Here is a 19,222-nt window from a genome sequence, read left to right as displayed (position 1 = left end):
AAGCAGCGAGATGTTTCTTCACGTTACATCTAAACTTCAGCAGATCAGTACAGGTCAGAGAGACAGGAAACAGGGAGGGAATTCCAAAGTCTAACAGTTCGAAGGAAGAAACTATTAGAGCAGAATACAGTATACCCCCGACATACGAGAGTAATTTGTTCCTGGATGAAGCTCGTATCTCGAATTAAAATGGAACTATTAAGGAGACGTAGTGAAAGACGACACATTCGACAACCTAGCGGTCGCATCTGGAGACTCGTAACTTGGATTTTTGTTCGTATGTAGGGGAGGATTTTTGATCTGAATCCATCTCGTATCTCGAATTTCTCGTAACTCGAGTAGTTCGTATGTTGGGGGTCCACTGTATTTTTGGCGGCATCTAGGGACCCTAAGGGCTGGGATTTTGATGCTTGTCGGATTAGTCGGGACTATGTACGCTGAGGAGACACAAGGGCTACGAGTCCATCGGAGAATATTCTATACTTGTAAAATCGACACAGGGATGCGGTATTGGGACGATTAGACAGGTTTGCGAGATATATTCTATGCCCCATCAATTTTTTTATCCATTTCTGATCTGAATTTTTTAAAAGTCGGTGTTGCAAATAATTACACCTTGATATTTATTATAAAGTTGAGGGCTGTACGCCATTTCTAATTAATTACTGAGTTTATATATTAAAAAAAAATCTCCGTTCAATCTTGACAAACTGGATACCAACGAAGACTGTTTGCGCGTATTCTTTTTGTGGAAAGAGTTGCGCAATACCCAACCACACCTCACCTCAATTGGCATTGTTTTAATCACAGTTGCAAGTATATGAGTTCACGACCGGAAACAAATTCCGAGATAAGCGGAGAGCACGTCCAGTTCTTAGCATTCTTAAATGGTCACACATTTGGCACTGGCAAGGCTCATCGTTGCTTAACTTTGGTGATCTGTTGAGAACCGGTGTGTTAACGTGATTATACCGTCGTTTATATTACACGTGCGGCGGTGGAAGAACGACGTAAGCGCACAAAGTTGAAATTTTGAAATTTTTATCACAAAACGCGTAAAATATCAATGAGAATCAAATCACACACACACACACACACACACACACACACACACACATAAAATAAAATAAAATAAAAATAAAAATAAATTAAAATTTCATACCTGCATACTTAAGACCATTTTTATTTAATTCTCTACCTATTTAATTTCGTAAGCCCCTTCAAATATGACTGGAACAAGAAAGGTTGACAAATGGGGAAGACAAACAACAAAACGGAAGCGAAATAGTGGAGAGAAATATGTCAGTAGTTCTTTAAAATGCAGTGTAGTGTAGTACTATTTGCGAGTACCATTGGTTGTTGTGGCTGTTTCCTCCCTCCCGCCGTAGCAGTAGGTCATTTGGTCCAGCGCAGAGCAGTACATAAAAACGGAACCGTACTGCAATTTCCATTTTCTCTACCTTTTTTTCAGCCGACAATAACGAGGCGAAGACGCGTATTTGTGCCCCTCTGTAAAAAAGGGGAGCACATCTTTTTAATCGTGTTTCGGCTAGAAATTTGGCTGTCAAGGGGTCAAAGTTCAACTATTCTTCACTTGAAAACTCTACCAAACTCCTCTGCCAATTTTGGGTCTAAACACTTGAAATTTTAGATGTAGGTTACCTGGTCATGAATTAAACTTTTTAATATATATATATATATATATATATATATATATATATATATATATATATATATATGCACATAAAGCCGGGCTGATATACATATGCACATAAAGTCGGGCGGAGCAAAGCCGGGCTGAACTGCTAGTAATTTATAAAGTAACATAACTAAGATTTTATATATTACAACTTGTGTTGCGTGTCGTTGTTTGACATGCCTTAAACGCCGAGACGGTGCCTGAAGACGATTCCAGTCAAGGGAACTCCAACCTGAAGAATATTCCAGAATGAAAACGTTATCCTGAGAGAGTGAAGGAACAAGCCACACCTCAAATCTAAGGTATGCCTTTATTCCTCAACTCTGACAAAAAGACGTCTAACCGACAGATTCTATTGACCTGGACATCGTGTTACAGTCTGGTACCGTTTCCAGGAAATTTACGTAACCCACCCACGGGTCCGTCATGACATTGATTGGCCCATACACTGAATTTTTTCCTGAGGAGACAAATAACCCCAGTTTGAGAAATCCCGAGACACACTTACCGTGCATTAGATTACATTCAATGAAATCTTCATCATTCTTCTCAATGCCATTCGGATTTTATGCGAATTTATCGATGTTCTTTTCGATGTACCAAGAATTATTTTCATCCGTCACAGAAAACAGTAGGTAAAAATGCCTCTGAAAAGAAAGAACCAAGAATATAAATAAAAGCATGCGCCCCCCTCAACGACTTAAATATTTCCTTTAACAATGACTAATGTTTGTGCAAAATTAAAAAAAAAAATTGACCTGCCTTAAATGTCAAGATTGTGCCTGAAGACGATCCAGTCAAGGGAACTTTTTTTTTTTTTACATAGGCATCACCACATTATCAAGGCCAAGAGGCCACTCAAGGATAAGGGTTAAAGAGTGTACAGTAGAAATTGGACATTATAGTAATCATTAGTAATGAAAATTTGGTAAAGTTGATAACATATGGAACGGCTCATCAGTAACTTATTTACGTTAGACTTGAAGACAACCATATTGTAGTCAGCCGGAAAGCAGGAAAACGGAAGACAATTCCACAGGCGTGCAGTTCTAAGAAAAAAGCTTTGTTCATGGAATCTACGTTTAGGTTTAGGCACAGATAAAGAGTGGGGGGAATTATTGATAGTGTTTACAGCTAGACGAGTGTTTCTTGTGAAAGTTTGGCGAGGGGGGACCATAGATTGAAGCTCATTCGAACACTTTCCATGAAAATAACGATACATCAGAGACAAACTCGCAACATCTCTTCTGTGAGATAAAGGTTGCAAGGAAGAGAAAAGGACATCTCCCACGAGGCTACGAAGTCTATTTTGAACTCTATCAACCTGAAGAATATTCCAGTCAGAGGAACCATCAGAATGAGACGCCATCCCGAAAGAAGGAAGGAGCTAGACACAACCAAAATCCTAAGGTACGCCTTTACTCTTCAACTCTTATGACTGTTCTTCATACTCCTAACATATTGACCGGATATTGTGTTCTGGTGCCGTGTCCAGGATATTTAAGAGACATTCGAGTCGGTCATGCCATTTACTGGCCCATAGTGTTACAAAGAAATTCCCCCATGGGGCACTTCGGTCGATATTTCTAGGATGGGTTATTGGATGCTGAGATCGAAGCACATCGTAGGTATCACCTAGAAGAACTCTGATTTCTATTGAACAGGTTACGGTTTTATAGGTTTTGTTAATTTGACACAGGATTGTTAATTTTGGGGTTAAAACAGTTTTCATTAATGGAAAATATTATATGTGAACACGTTTTTGTCAAAAAAAAAAGTTACTTGCTTTTGGAAGTGAAGAGGAGAACGAACCCAAACAAAGCAAAGAAATAAAAATCGTAGCTATTCGAGCCATATACTTAATCTTATTGACTGACCCACAATCTGGTACCGTTTCCAGGACATTTACGTAACACGCAGATCGGTCAGGCCATTGACCGACCCATCATGTTACAGTAGGAAAGCACTAGTTTGGAGAAACATGTTCTTGCAAAAAAAAAAAAATGTTTCGTAAAAATTGGTGGTTGGTAAAAAGTTGTGTTAATATTCAAATCAGTCTGGAAACTAGGAAATTTCGACCAACAAAATTGTTACATTTAACTTTTTTTGTGTGTGAAAAGTATCAAATGGCGTTTATGTCGTTCTTCTACCAAACGCGTCATATATAATACTAGCCTGGGAACCCGGCGTTGCCCCGGTGTTTGAAGGTATGTGTTGAGCAAAAAAAAAAAAAAAATAAAATAATAAAATAAATAAATAAAAATAAAATAATAAATAAATAAAATAAATAAATAAATAAATAAATACAAAATGGCAGTATGCAGGCAGGCAGGCTCAAACCCGTACCGCGAAGGAAGAAAAGAACGTGAAAAAAAAAAAGAAAAACAAAAGAAAAAAGGTTACGTCTTTACCATTGCGTCCATCGCCACCGGAAGTGGCGAAGGTTTAAATTAATATTAGCCAATCGAAAAGAGGGGGTAACTTTTGAAAATATAGGCAAAAAGCGACCCCTCCCTGTAGAAAAGTGCCCAGTTAAAGGTGATGGAATTAATGTTTTTAGGCAATTTTTCGATATTTGTCGTCCGAAGGGTCGATTTCGAAAACGATACCTATCTTGTGAAAATTCGTCGCCTCTGTCGAAAGTTTTAGGCAGATATACATACATACATACATGATGATTGTAACGTCTTGTCAGACGAGTGCCACTCCCTCAGGTACTGAAAGTCCATGAGTCGAAAATGACTTTAGTCCTGCCGGCAAGATTCACACGCACAAGCAGACATGACACTGAAGACGGCCACTGGTGTATATACATATATATACATGCACGCATGCATACGTATATACACGTGCATACACATATACACATACAAATAACCCACATATATGCATCCATGCATACACATTACATAAATGCATACATAGACATACTTATACATACATAAACATACACAAGACGGTCATTGGCATGGTCATATATATATAAACGCAAATATACATATCTACACATACACACATACATATCTGTAAACATACACACATATATACATACACCATGAATAAGACACATACATACGTATACATACACACATGCATACATACAGATATACATACATACACATATACAAAATACATACACACATATACATACATATACCCATACATACACATATGCACATACATATATACATACACTTACCTACATATACATACACGTACATAGATATGCACTCATACGCATATACATACATGCTCATACATACACACACATATATATGCATACATACACATGCATACATCTACATGCATCTACATACATACACACATGCATAAATACACATATACACGCCTATATACATACATGCACATACATACATACACACACAAACATATATACACATACATATAAACATACATATACACATAGATATACACACATATACACACATGTACATAAACATACATGATGATGATTGCAACGTCTTGTCAGACGAGTGCCACTCCCTCAGACATTTAAAATCCATGAGCCCAAATGTCTGAGGGAGTATCTATACAAAGATGATGTTACAGAGTGTTAGCTTTGTACGACAGATAAGTCTCTCTCTCGGTTCAAAATGTTGAGATCCAGCAACAAGCAAGAGCAAGATAGCCAGCAACAAATTAAACTGCAGACCAGCTTAATGCGGGTACTGGTCTCCCGCTTTATGGTTTTTTAAATCAGAGATTTGCTTCTTCTAGAAAGGTTGCCTTCACCACGGCTTACGGGAGCCCTCTCCATCCCAATACACACACACACACACACACACACACACACACACACACACACGCACACACACACACACACACACACACACACACACATAAATATACACGGTGCTAGTTGGCCGTTGACCCGAAAAAGAGTTCATTCGCCCTTTGGAAGGTCTTTTTTTTTTAATCCTCCAGGGAAACTAGCCGCCCTCCTCACCAAACAAGTCTGGTGGGGGAACCAGTTTAGTCGCCGGTGACCCGACCATGAGGCAGGTAGTACTGGGTTACATGGTACCAGTAGCATATGACATGACCTGACACAATAAATATACATACACCTATACATAGATACATATAATGATGGCAGATCCATTATCACATGCTTCCAGCATTTCAGATCTACACGCGTCACAACTTTTCCATAGCAATAGGACCAATTATTTTTTATATAGTCAAATGCCTGAGGGAGTATCTATACCTGATGGTGTTACAGAGTTTTAGCTTTGTACGACAGCTAAATCTCTCTCTAGGTTAAAAATGCTGACATCCAGCAACAAGCAAAAGCAAGATAGCCAGCAACAAGTCAAACTGCAGATCAGCTTAATGCGGGTACTGGTCTCCTGCTTTATGTTTTTTTAACTCAGAGATTTGCTTCTCCTAGAGGGGTTGCCTTCACCACGGCTTACGGGAGCCCCCTCCACCCCGCATACACATGAAAATAAACACATGCGTACATACAAATGTATGCCAAAATATGTATGCTTGTGCACACACATACAAACATAATTACGTAGAGGCACACATATACGCATATACACACATGCACACAGATACGTACACACACATATACATGCAAAATACACATGAATAAATAGTCCAAAAGTCATAAATAGTAAGTGATCAGTACATAATTTTCCAAACAAATCAACGTATGACGAGAAAACAGTCCAACTGAAATACATACATAAATACATACATGATGATTGCAACGTCTTGTCAGACGAGTGCACCTCCCTCAGACATTTAAAATCCATGAGCCCAAATGCCTGAGGGAGTATCTATACAAAGATGATGTTACAGAGTCTTAGCTTTGTACGACAGCTAAGTCTCTCTCTCGGTTCAAAATGTTGAGATCCAGCAACAAGCAAGAGCGAGATAGCCAGCAGCAAATTAAACTGCAGACCAGCTTAATGCGGGTACTGATCTTCCGCTTTATGGTTTTTTAAATCAGAGATTTGCTTCTCCTAGAAAGGTTGCCTTCACCACGGCTTACGGGAGCCCTCTCCACCCCAATACGCATATACACACACACAAATATACACGGTGCTAGTTGGCCGTTGACCCAGAAAAAGAGTTCATTCGCCCATACATACATACATACATGCATACATACATACATACATACATACATACATACATAAAAAGGCTTCCTTCAGTCTTGACAGACTATGGATAACCACTGTGAACGTGAAATTTTTGTGGCAAGAGTTGTGCAATCTTCAACCACACCTTTTCTGAGTCGACATTGTTGAATACCAGTGGCAAGTGGAGGTTCAGGACGACTGAAAATGTCGAGATAAGCAGAAAGCACATACAGCGCCTAGAATTCCAAAATGGTCACCCATCTGGTACAAGCCAGGCTCAACATTGCTTAACTTCGGTGATCTGACGAGAACCAGTATGTCAACTTGATTATGCCGTACATACATGATGATTGCAACGTCTTGTCAGACGAGTGCCACTCCCTCAGACACTGAAAGTCCATCAGCCCGAAAATGACTTATTCAGTTCTGTCGGCGAATTCACACGCTCAAGCAGACATGACACTGAAGACGGTCATTGGTATGCATACATATATATACACATGCACGCATACATACATATATACACATAATACACATACATACATATCTATGAACATACACACATATATACATACATACACAATACATAATACACATACATACACATATATATACATACATATACATACACACATGCATACATACACATATACATACATATGCATACACATATATACATATATATAAAAATACAAACACACATACATACATATATATAGAAATACAAATACGTATACACATGCACATATACATACATACACATACATTTACCTACATATACATACACATACATATATATGCATTTATACTCGTCTGAACTCCAATCTCTGGTCCCCCCTCGCCAATCTTTCACGAAAAACACCCGTCTAGCTGAATCCACTGTGAAAAATTTCCCCCACTCTATATCTGTGCCTAAATCAAAACGCGGATTCCATGAACAAAGCTTCTTTCTTAGAACTGCACACCTGTGGAACTCTGTTCCGTCTGCCTGCTTCCCACCGGACTACAACTTAGATGTCTTCAAGTCCAACGTTAACAAATTCCTAATGAACCCCCCCCTTAAGGAAAGACTCTGGACTTTTTTCATGAATAATATGGAATCCACGTTTTGATTTAGGCACATATACAGACATACATACATACATACATACATTTAAACAGACAGGTGAGATTTATATTCTAGAAGATGTAAATAAATACACATTGCTCTTCATTATAGAGTGAAGGATTGTATGCCATTTCTAATCATCAACTGATTCGCAGGTAGTTTTCATATAAAAAAATAATCGAACAATACAAAAAGTCGATGTAGAACACTTGGTTTTGAATAGATGAGAGGAAAACACATTAACGAACAGTAGTGTATCCATAGTAATTCACTCCAGTAGAAACGCAATATCAATCGTTGCTTTTCTTTGCCGGCTTTAATTATCGAACTGGAAAAAAAAAAAAAAAAAAAAAAAAACAGGATTGTAAGCGGGTTTCTATTGACTCGGAATTGTATTTCCAAATATTAGTAGACTAAAGCAGAGCTAATGCAACCACTTAAATAGGTTACACCTCGTCCAATGATTAGCAGGGCGAGCCTGTGTCCCTACGTGCAATCTTTGTAAGAAATCTTAAAGCATTGTATACAGCCCAGTTAAATATGCGTTGTTTCTGTATATACGCTACTCCTTTGGGATACAATCAAAGTGTAGTGTCTGTTTTGGTACTATACCTAATCTTTTCTATCCCCAGACAATAATAGAACAAGGCAATATTTATTTTTGCGCTAATTCAACATGTCTTTCTTTAAGGAGCATGAAATTCCCTTCCTGTAAAAAAAAAATCGATCTACTTTTTTCTCGTTTGGTAGATATTGAATTTTTCAAAGATCTATATATTAATACGAAATCTAGTGCGTTATTTTCTGAGTCACGCTTACATTTGGGCCGTTTAATTGCTATGTACTCCCATTTCTTGTCATAAATGATTTTATCAAGAATTCTTCATAAGTTTTGGTTTCGGTTTTGATTATGGCTGAAGGAACTCAAGTTATATATATATGTGTGTATATATATATATATATATATATATATATATATATATATATATATATATATAAGTTTTATTTTGGTTTCGATTAAAGCTAATGCACCCAAGTCATATGGATATATTTTTTACTCTTGAAATCGCAACTTTATGATATATAAAAAATCGATGCAACATTAAGTCTATAAAAATATATACGAAATCTGCAAGAATTAAAATATCATATTTAAGCGTACTTTACGACCGGGCTTTGCCGGGGTTCATGCCAGCTTAGATAAATACTTTTGCAGTTTTAACAAAAAAGCTACAATAATATCAGAGCGTCTCCATTTACACTGAACATCTACAGAATGCCAACATTAATACATATTACATATGAAGGAGTCCTCTGTGGAATTTCCACGGGTCTCGCTAGTGGAAATGATAATTGAATTAAATGTTCAATTGGTATAGGGTGTAAAGATAAAATTGTCACCCAAGAAAAGACGAGCTGATTCCATTTCCGTTTTTCTTTTTTTTGTTGCAGATCATCTACAAGTTGGCCAGCTGCGTACAAATCCCAAAAGCGATAGGAAGTCTTTTATCCTGTCTGAAAGTGACACAATGTTCAATAAGCTAGATCGGAGATGCGCCTCTGTACGACTCATGCTCTTTACTGATCCAAGTTATAATAACAGGACTATTGCCAGCACTCTCAAAATGCATCCCTAGATTGTCAAGAATAACAGTGACGTGCCAAGGGTGATGAAAACAAAATTTCCGGCCACAGTTATGATTTTGGTGTGGTTTCAAGTGAGGGCCACATTATGCCACCTCACATCTTCGAAATCGGCTTGAAAATCAATACCAAAATATACTTGGATGTGCTGAAGAGTGTGGTGATCCCCTGGTGCAATCATGTAGCTACTGGCAGACCTGACTGGCAGTAGGATTCTGCGCCAGCCTCAAGTCCAAAGAGACCCAAGTTTGACTTCAGAAAGAATACTTTGTACCTTTCTATCACTATTCCCCTCCTCCCCGGGCCTGAACCCGCTGGACTACTTTGTTTGGTCATACGTCGAGAACATCACAAACATAACCTCCCACAACCCCAAAACCAGCCTTATCGTCGCCATCCGCCGTGTATTTGCCGAGTCTCTGCTGACGCTTATGGAAAAGCATACACCCAGTTCCGGACTAGTATCGCGGCAGGGATTGAGACTGAAGGCGACTACATTGAATAGATGTCAGCTCTACTACAAAATCAAGTTAACTGAATTGATCTTTTCAATAAAACTTTTAAAACAAAGGTGTAGTATTGTTTTCATGGTTTCACTTTGTAGCAACATAACAGATTGATTGGCAACTATATATGCCTTCAATAGTTTTCAAACTTTTTTATATACAGCCATTTAAAATTGTCGTAAACTCTTGAGAATTCAGTATGTTATTGCTATACATTTTATGAGATGACTAACCAATTTTTATAATTCCAGGTTCAAATAAACAACTACAGCAGGAATTGGAATACACCCTACTAAAGCCTGATTGTCACAGTTGATGAATTTCAAAAATGGACTCTGGACGTGAGGACACTTTAGACAAAAACGGTATACGATAAAAGTCTGTAGTAAACTTGAAAAAATGCAACAGAAACGTATGGAATGCTTCAGACTGATTTTGGACCATCTTACATGAATCGAGCACCAGTTTTAGAATGGCAGAAAGATTCAAGGAAGACAGGGAGTCTGTGAGAAATGATGAGTAGCGTGGGAGGAATAAAGAAGGCGGAACACCAGAGTTGATTGGCCAAATAAAGAATTCCATGGATATGTTCGATTGTTTGTCTACAGAAACAATAAGTACACAGTTTGATGTGTGTAAACTGTACACACAATTATTCGCGAGGAGCTGAAGATGCAGAAGATTTGCGCGAAGTTTGTCTCAAGGGCGCTTCATTCTTGTCACGTACTATTTTTTTTTTTACATGGGGGTCACCACTTATCAAGGCCCGAAGGCCACTCAGGGATAAAGGTTATTGCATGTACAGTAATCAATGAGATAGTATTGTAGTAATCATTAGTATTGGGGGTTTCGATAGAGTGTCTTACTTAAGTGGGGGGCGGTTTGTCAGGAGTTTGTTTATGTTGGACTTGCAGACGTCCAAGTTGTAGTCAGGTGGGAAACAGGCAAGCGGCAGAGAGTTCTACTGGCGTGCAGTTCTAAGAAAGAAGATTTGCTCATGGAATCTACGTTTGGATTTAGGCACAGATAAAGAGTGGGGAAAATTATTAACAGTAGTTTCAGCCAGACGGGTGTTTCACGTGAAAGATTGGCGAGGGGGGACGAGGGATTGGAGCTCAGACGAGCACCTGCCATGGAAATAGCGATAAAACAAAGACAGGCTCGCAACGTCTCTTCTATGGGAGAGAGGTTGCAGGGAAGAGAAAAGGGCATCCCCCACTAAATCACGAAGTCTATTTTTTACTCTGTCAAGGCAGGATAGGCTGTTTTTAGCAGCTCCTGCCCAGATGTGGCAGCAGTACTCCATCCTTGGACATACTATTTGACCAAGACTAGCATCAAGACATTTCTTCACCTTCTCTATAGTTCAGACTTTGCTTCCTGTGTCTTTTGGTTATTCTCTAAGCTAAATGACAACCTTGGAGGCTGTCATTAATGAGACAATTTAGGAGACAAAAGAGGCTTTGACAAGGGTCACTGACACGCTCATACAAGAGGACTTTTATGGGGATTTCCAGAAGTTGTTGGAACGGTGTAACAAGTGCATTGCAGCCGGAGAAGATTACTTCGAAGTGGACTAAAGTTTCTACGTGTTTTTCTCTCAATATAAGTGTCCACAGGAGAAAAGTCTGGAAACTTATTGAAGCCACCTCGTACGTATGAATAAACCATTTTTTTTTTACAGTTCTGCACCCCAAAAGAGAGACTACTGTGATAGGGGCCAGATTTATTGGAGAAGCCTTAAAGCTCACATTTCATTTAAATTTCTGTATTTTAGTCTGGCAGACGGAAATAGGAGCAGGAGGAGAATTCCAACAACAAACGGCCCGAGAAAAGAAAGTATTACAGTACAAACTTTCAGACGTGATAGAATCGTTTTTAAGGGTGCTGGCAATGATCCTGTTATTTTAACTTGGATCGGTAGAGAGCATGAGATCTACAGCGGCGCATCTCCGATTTTGCTTGTTGAACACTGTGTTACTTTCAGATATGGTAGAAGGCTCCTATCGCTCTCGGGATTTATACACCATTGGTCAATTCGTAGATGGTTTTTCAAAAATAAGAACAAAAAAATAGCAAGTTTTCATCGAACGGAAATGGAATCGTGTCTCCTTTTCTAGGGCGACAATTTTATCGTTCCACTCTGTACGTATGTGCGCATCACTTGAGATTCATCTGTGCGCACATCTTTGAATAGTGATCGGTTTTCTAGCGCACTGAAATAGAGATGAATATGGTAGAATCATGATAAGACTCAACAATGTCAGTCGAGATTGTTATGTTGTCTTTATCATGAAATCGCTTGCTAAGCTCAGCAAAAAAAAAAATCTATTAGTAATATAACCAAATCCAGAATGGCTAATAAAGCACGCAATAAAAACACATCACAATAGATGGGAAAATTTAGAAGAGAAAAATTAAAAGAAAAAAAAATAAGAAGAAAAAGAAACGAATACTCTGCATCGAATCTGATTGTATTATGCTGCTAAAAATTTACTTTTGTACAAAATGTCTAATCAATACTTGCTCGTATATACATTTTTTTCGCGTTATTGATTCGATTATATTAATATCGAAGTATGCATTACGAAAATGTATCTCTTAATCGATGCAGCAATTCAAATCTTATTGTACTTTATTCAGCTTCGTCAACTGGCCCATCTCTTTATATAGCCAAGGGGCGTCTGTGCCATCAAAGCGTAATACGTAAGAATTGTACAAGATTGCGTATCTCGAGTTACCCGCATCACCACGAGGGAAGAGTTAGACACAAGCTCGATTATTAATGTGGGGAATATTCACCCCCTCTAAAACCAAGTACAGTAGAACTGTTGTATAGTGTTTTGCGTGCGTTTATGTGTCACTATTCTCTATCTAGTGACTCTTCACAATCTGAACCAAAGTTATCTTTGTTTACCTATTTGAGTTCGTTCCGTGAGCATCGAAATGGTGTTTTTGGTCTACCTGGAATTTCATCTATTCTTAGAGGGAAGCTGAAAACCAGTTTGAACGAATGCATTTTACTCCAAGACGATGGTTGTTTTTTTAAATATAGTTTTTTTTTTCATTTTCCAGGTATCGATCGCAGAAAAATGGAAAGTGAGTATCTTTGCTTGTGCTTAATTCTAGTGTCCTTTTTGGAGACACGTCATCTCTATCCCCGGTGAGGAGGAGGAGAAGACAACCGTTATCCTGTCCGCTCTTCTTTACGTCCAAATTCCATCTCTACTCTATGTTCAGCCAACCTGATCACGTGGTAACAACCACGTTCTTCCGGTCAGCTATTTTAAAAACTTCCGGTGCAACTTGTCTATTTTATACCTCGATCATGTTTTGACAACTTTTATCAAAACATAGCTTCACATCTCATCTCTTGTTTATCTCGTCAGTTAGATGGATCGAGATAAATAGATAGCTAAATTGATAGATACACACACACACACACACACACACACACACACACACACACACATATATATATATATATATATATATAGAGAGAGAGAGAGAGAGAGATAGATAGAGAGATAGATCGATAAACAGATCGAGATAGATAGATAGATAGGTAGATCGATAGATACACATAGATATATAGATAGATCGATAGAGAGATAATTCTTCGTGTTCCACAACTATATAACAGACCCCCGAGATACGGCATTTAAAATTAGTAATAAAATACAGTACAGTATATAATACACATGTATATAATTAAATAACATTATAAATATAACCATAAGGCGGGCCAAATACCGTAACCAGGGTCCGGAAAAACATCGTAGATTAGAACTCAAGCGAGCACTTGCCATGAAAATAACGATAAAGCAGAGACAGGCTCGCAACGTCTCTTCTGTCGGAAAAAGGTTGCAGGGAAGAGAAAAGAGCACCCCCACTAGACTACGAAGTCTATTTTGAACTCTGTTAAAGCAGGATAAGGTATTTCTAGCAGCTCCTGCCCAGATGTGGAAATAGTGTTCCATCCTTGGACGTACATGACTTTTATATAGATAGAGAATTACATCAGCAGTGAGATACGATTTTTCCAGCGGCCTTGGCAACAGATTTGATATCGAAACTGCATAGTAATTTCGGCCTGACATACAAAAGATTGTCGATGACAAGAGATGTGAAATCTCGGGACAAAACATGGGAAATGTTTGGATTTTGAACTATCATCATTTACCTGCATTGGATTTGTTGCATTCCAATATAACTGAATCATTGATTTAAACTATCGTGGTATTAAAAAAACCCACATTCATATGTTAGGCTTTAATATTTTTTGCTTACATTTAGATTTGTACCTCTCTCTAATAGGACCAAACTATTGCATGTCTCTAAATTAAAAAAACAAATCTAAAATAACTTTGATTAAACAATTTCAATTTATAATTGTATGAGTGTGACCATCATAACAACATACATTAACTCGTATGGCCTTCCTAGGAGTTTAACATGCCTGTTGTAATAATCATGCGCTTTGATGTCAGAAAAATGACTTTTTTTTATTCTTAATTGGTAAATATTCTAAAATCAACGCTAAACTAGATCAAACAATCGATTGCTGACTATATTTTCTCGTTGTGGTCCCACGACAAAAGGAGGAAGGACCTGTAAATTCAGCCTTGTCCGTTCGTCCGTTCGTCTGTTCGCACTTTTCTCAATAACTACGCCTTGGAATTTTTTGAAATTTTGCACAAACATTAAACATGATATCAGTAAAAACCTAACAGAACGAGGTGCCTTTCGGGTTAAAATGGTTAAAATTGACACTTGTGCGTATTAAAAAAAATTGAAGCCTTGGATTTTTATGAAACTTTCTGAAACTAACTGATTTCTATATAATTTTGTTTGTCTAAACTTCGCGATGACTCTTGGATGTGTCTCAGGGGCTCTTTTAGGGCTAATAAAGACACTCCATTTTTGGGACTATTTTACTATATTTGTCCAAACTTTTCTGTGTATGTTTATTCAGCAGTTTTGTATGGTGCTGAACTCAAATTTAAATATGTAAGGCTTTGGGGACTTTGGGGCTAAATGGGGGAGGAGCAAATAATGGACTTAGTCATTTCTTTTTTTGCATGGTGCAGAACTCAAATTTATATATATTAAGGCCTAAAGCTGCACCGTTTGTTTACCAGGATTTGACGTCTCCTCGGGACTTTTGGGGCTAAATGGGGCTGAACTTTGTCATTTTTTTGTATGCCTCGTTTATTGTGCACTCACGTGGGACCATGCATGTTTCACGTGTTTTAATTTTATATTTAATTTAAAAATGTTTCATCACAACAAAAAAGTGTAAGAGTAAAAGAGTGTTTTAGACGTAACAGTACGAAGAGAGTGAGACGATGGAACGAAGGGAGAGAGAAGACTTAAAAAATGTTGCACACAGTTTTCTGAATTTTTAGAGATGAGAATTGATTATTCGCATTGTCGCGTGTTGATGTGAACACACGCAAACACACTCAAACACACGCATGGCAGCTGGTAGCAAACCTACTGAACAATTGGGTTAGGCTGTCAGGTTGATATCGTCAGTGGTGAAAGGTCTATTTTACGCACGCACCTATCGAAGGTGAGCACAACTGCAAAAAGCAGGTTACATATATAGCCCAGAGAAAAAGGAAAAAGAAGAGAAGCTTAAAATCACATTCCAAGTCTCGTGCTAGGCGCATGCATTACAAGGCAGTAACGAAAGAAACAGAAAATAAAAGTTTTTGTATTTTTATAAAAAAAACGAAGTGTTCGAGTTTTTCTATCTGGCTGATGAAAAACCGACTGCCCAAATATGTTTCAGTATTATTTGTATTAATCGGACTACTGTCCTCATATTGAGTATTATTTTCACAACGTTTCGGTTGATGTAACGTCTGGCCTTCTTCAGGTGTATCGTGTCGAACTCGGGAGTATTTATGCTGAACTCGGGAATCTGCATGGAATTTTGAACGGAATTCTTTAATCCACACTGGTACTATGTAATCGTTCCGTTAGCCATGGCTAGATAGGAGTTCTAAGTAATTCGCAATTGTATTTTGCCCACACTAAGGATTGAACATTTAACCCCACAGAATAATATAACCTTTACAACGGAATTTTACCGAGTACTTTAACCACTATGCAACAGGTCCTTTTGATACACCCGAAGAAGGTCGGAGTTTACATCGATCGAAATGTTGTGAAAATAACACTTTAGATTAGAACAGTGGTCTGATTTTTTTTCAAATAATCCGAATTACACTTGTTTTAAACTAATCAGTATGTATTTCTGAAGTCCTGGGTAACCCCGGATAGCTATACTTCCATAAAATGTAGGACATGCTTAAATTTGTAGTAATTCTTCACATGAGTTAGGATTAGCATAGATTTCTTTATATTGTGAGAAATTTCCACATTCAACCGCCACGTTTCTTTTAGGCCACCTACATGGTTTGCTAGCCGGTCTGTGATTGATTTAAATTTGAATGTATCAGGTGATTTTGACTTGGTGCCTTTTTGTATTCATGCTTATTTTTCAGTCTGCAGAAAGATTCGGTATGGAACAGACTCGTTTCCTGTAGCTGCCACGAAAGAAGGGAGCTACGTCAATTCCTTCATGATGCATCACCGAACTGCTGGCGAACTAAGGATCACATCTCTATAAGCAGAGACAAATTTATAAGGCTGAAATTATCCGAATTACAGGATGGCATTCAAGTTTCTTCACGGTTTATTCATAAAAAAATGGATCTTCTCAATGCATCTAGAGACCGGAGTGTCTCGCATATGCCTAATTATAGGCGCCAACATTCCAGCCGAATTTACCATGTACATACATCGATCCTTACAAAGGAAAACGAACTAACATTCCAACAATAGGAATTCAAACTAAAGGCTCCATGCGTATGGAGGCAAATCGGCCACCGTTTTGCAAAAGGACTTACCAGAACCAAAGAACTTTCATTACTGTTACTAGTGAATAAAATTTGAGTTTAAAGGTATGACTTTGTTTGTGGAATTCATTTGCTTCTGCAGGGCGGAAATTGAGTGGGTAGGAAAGAAATTTCTTACAATATATATATATATATATATATATATATATATATATATATATATATATATATATATATATGTATATATATTGTAAGTAGGTAGGAAAGAAATTTCTTACAACTTCTCAAATGCATTTATGATCTTAGGTTCTATAAGGCCTTAACTTTGACTAATTGAGTGTGGAGGAAAGAAATTTCTCACAATATCTAGGATTAAAAAAAAAGGATTTCTGTTAAAATTGGTAAAAATGTTGGTGTCACACCTTTCACGGACCTCGCAGTACAAAACTGGCAAGGTCACTCTGTAGGTCCCGGAAAAAAAAAACGATCGTTAAGATCGCAAACAAAAGATTATTGTGATCAGGCGATTCTCATTTCTTACAATGCAAAAAAAAAAAACAAAAAAAAAAACAAAACAAAAAACAAGAAACACGATGACGACAAAAAATTATTCATTAAAAAAAAATGCACTTAATGTTTCTATGTCACGTGATATTCCACGCCCTAATTAGCTATAGATTTCATTTTGAAATATTTTTGAAAGGATTTTCTAAGTATTCAATTCGTAATCATTTAAAATAATTTTTTTTCTTCTTCTCGTTAAAATGTAAATGAATAAATTCATTAAGAATTATTTTCTTCATAGCTCAGCAATGTTCTCATAATCTCAATAACGGTTCATAATATAACCATGCGTGTTCAGATTTTCTATTGTCGCGATCGAAGAATAAAATATGAAAATTCGAATTCGTAATTCAAATGGGATTTAATAGCACAAAGGTTAACGATTGCTGGAATACACATTCTTATTAGCTGAAATAGGTATTAGTTAAAATGTAATGTCTTAAGTATTAAGTATTTGACATTTTGTCGCTTTTCTGTTAACCTGTGAGTCGATCGTGGTCGAATAAAAAGGTAAACATCGACTTTCTATATACAGGGTTAGGGTTAGTGTTAGGGTTATATACAGGGTGGAACGATAAAGCAAACAACACTACAGCTATGTTTTAAATCTTTTATTGAAAAAATCAATTCAGGTAACTTGATTATATAGTAGAACCGATATCTATTCAATGTAGCCGCCTTCAGCCTCAATCACCGCCTCGATACGTGTCCGGAACTGCAAGCATGTCTTTTCCACAAGCGTCGACGAGAAGTCAGCAAATATTCGGCGGACGGCGGCGATCAGGCTGGCTTTGGTGTTTTAGGAGGTCATGTTAGTGATGTTTTCGACGGGTTCAGATCGGGTGAGGAGGGGACCAGTGAAAGAAATGTACAAATCCGTAGTACTCCTTCTGAAGACAACCCTGGGTCTCTTTGGACTTGTGGACCGGCACCATGTTCTGCTGCCACGTTCAGGGCCTACCAGCGGCCACCTTATTGCACCCGGGGATTACTACACTCTTAGCATATTCAGATATACTTTGATGTTTACTGTCAAGCCGACTTCGAAGATGTGAGATGGCATGATGTGGCCCTCACTTGAAACCACACCAACGACCATAACCGTGGCCGGAAACTTTGTTATAATCACCGACCTCATTATTCGTGGCAATCCAGTGATGCATTTTGAAGGTGCTGGTAATGATCCTATTGGCATAACTTGGATCGGTAGAGCGCATAAGATGTACAGCGGCGCATCTCCGATCTATCTCGTTGAACATTGTGTCATTTTCAGATATGATAGAAAGCTACTATCGTTCTTGGAATTTGTACACAACTGGGAAACTAATAGATAATCTGCAAAAAAAAAAAAAAAGAAAAAAAGAAAAGAAAAAGGAAACCGGTTTTCGTGTCAAACGGAAATGGAATCATGTCTTTTCTAGGGAGACCATTTTATCGTTCCACCCTTTATTTGTTTGATAGTAATAACTGACCATTAATTCCAAAAGCCACTTTAGGATAAAGGTTAACCGGTAGATGGATTGTATATTTACTTTTGAAATTTGAATACCGATTCTCTGTTGAACATAAAAGAATCACCCAAACGCAGTTTTACAAAAATGAACTGATTTCCTTTTTTTCATTAACATCTACGAGGTGCCTTCAATAAGTTTCCAGATTGTTTTCGTATGAGCACTTTTACTATAGTACACACATGAAACTCTAGTTCCCTTTGAAGT

The 19,222-nt window shown here is 37.7% G+C and overlaps 1 long non-coding RNA gene across 1 annotated transcript in view; it reads left to right on the top strand.

Moving 5' to 3' along the window:
• LOC145283851 (uncharacterized) overlaps positions 1-16,717 on the top strand; it is a 164,338-nt gene extending 147,621 nt beyond the window's left edge. Inside the window, exons 2-3 of the long non-coding RNA XR_013868767.1 lie at positions 13,147-13,170; positions 16,587-16,717. This is a non-coding gene — a long non-coding RNA (uncharacterized LOC145283851). The remainder of the gene's footprint in view (positions 1-13,146; positions 13,171-16,586) is intronic.
• Positions 16,718-19,222: the final 2,505 nt, after the last annotated feature.

The sequence above is a fragment of the Euprymna scolopes genome, chromosome 8 (genome assembly GCF_053919585.1).
Source record: "Euprymna scolopes isolate OS-2025 chromosome 8, ASM5391958v1, whole genome shotgun sequence".
NCBI classification, from domain to species: domain Eukaryota; kingdom Metazoa; phylum Mollusca; class Cephalopoda; order Sepiida; family Sepiolidae; genus Euprymna; species Euprymna scolopes.
The sequence above is the reverse complement of the archived record's forward strand: the minus strand, read 5'-3'. Positions and strand labels throughout refer to the sequence as shown.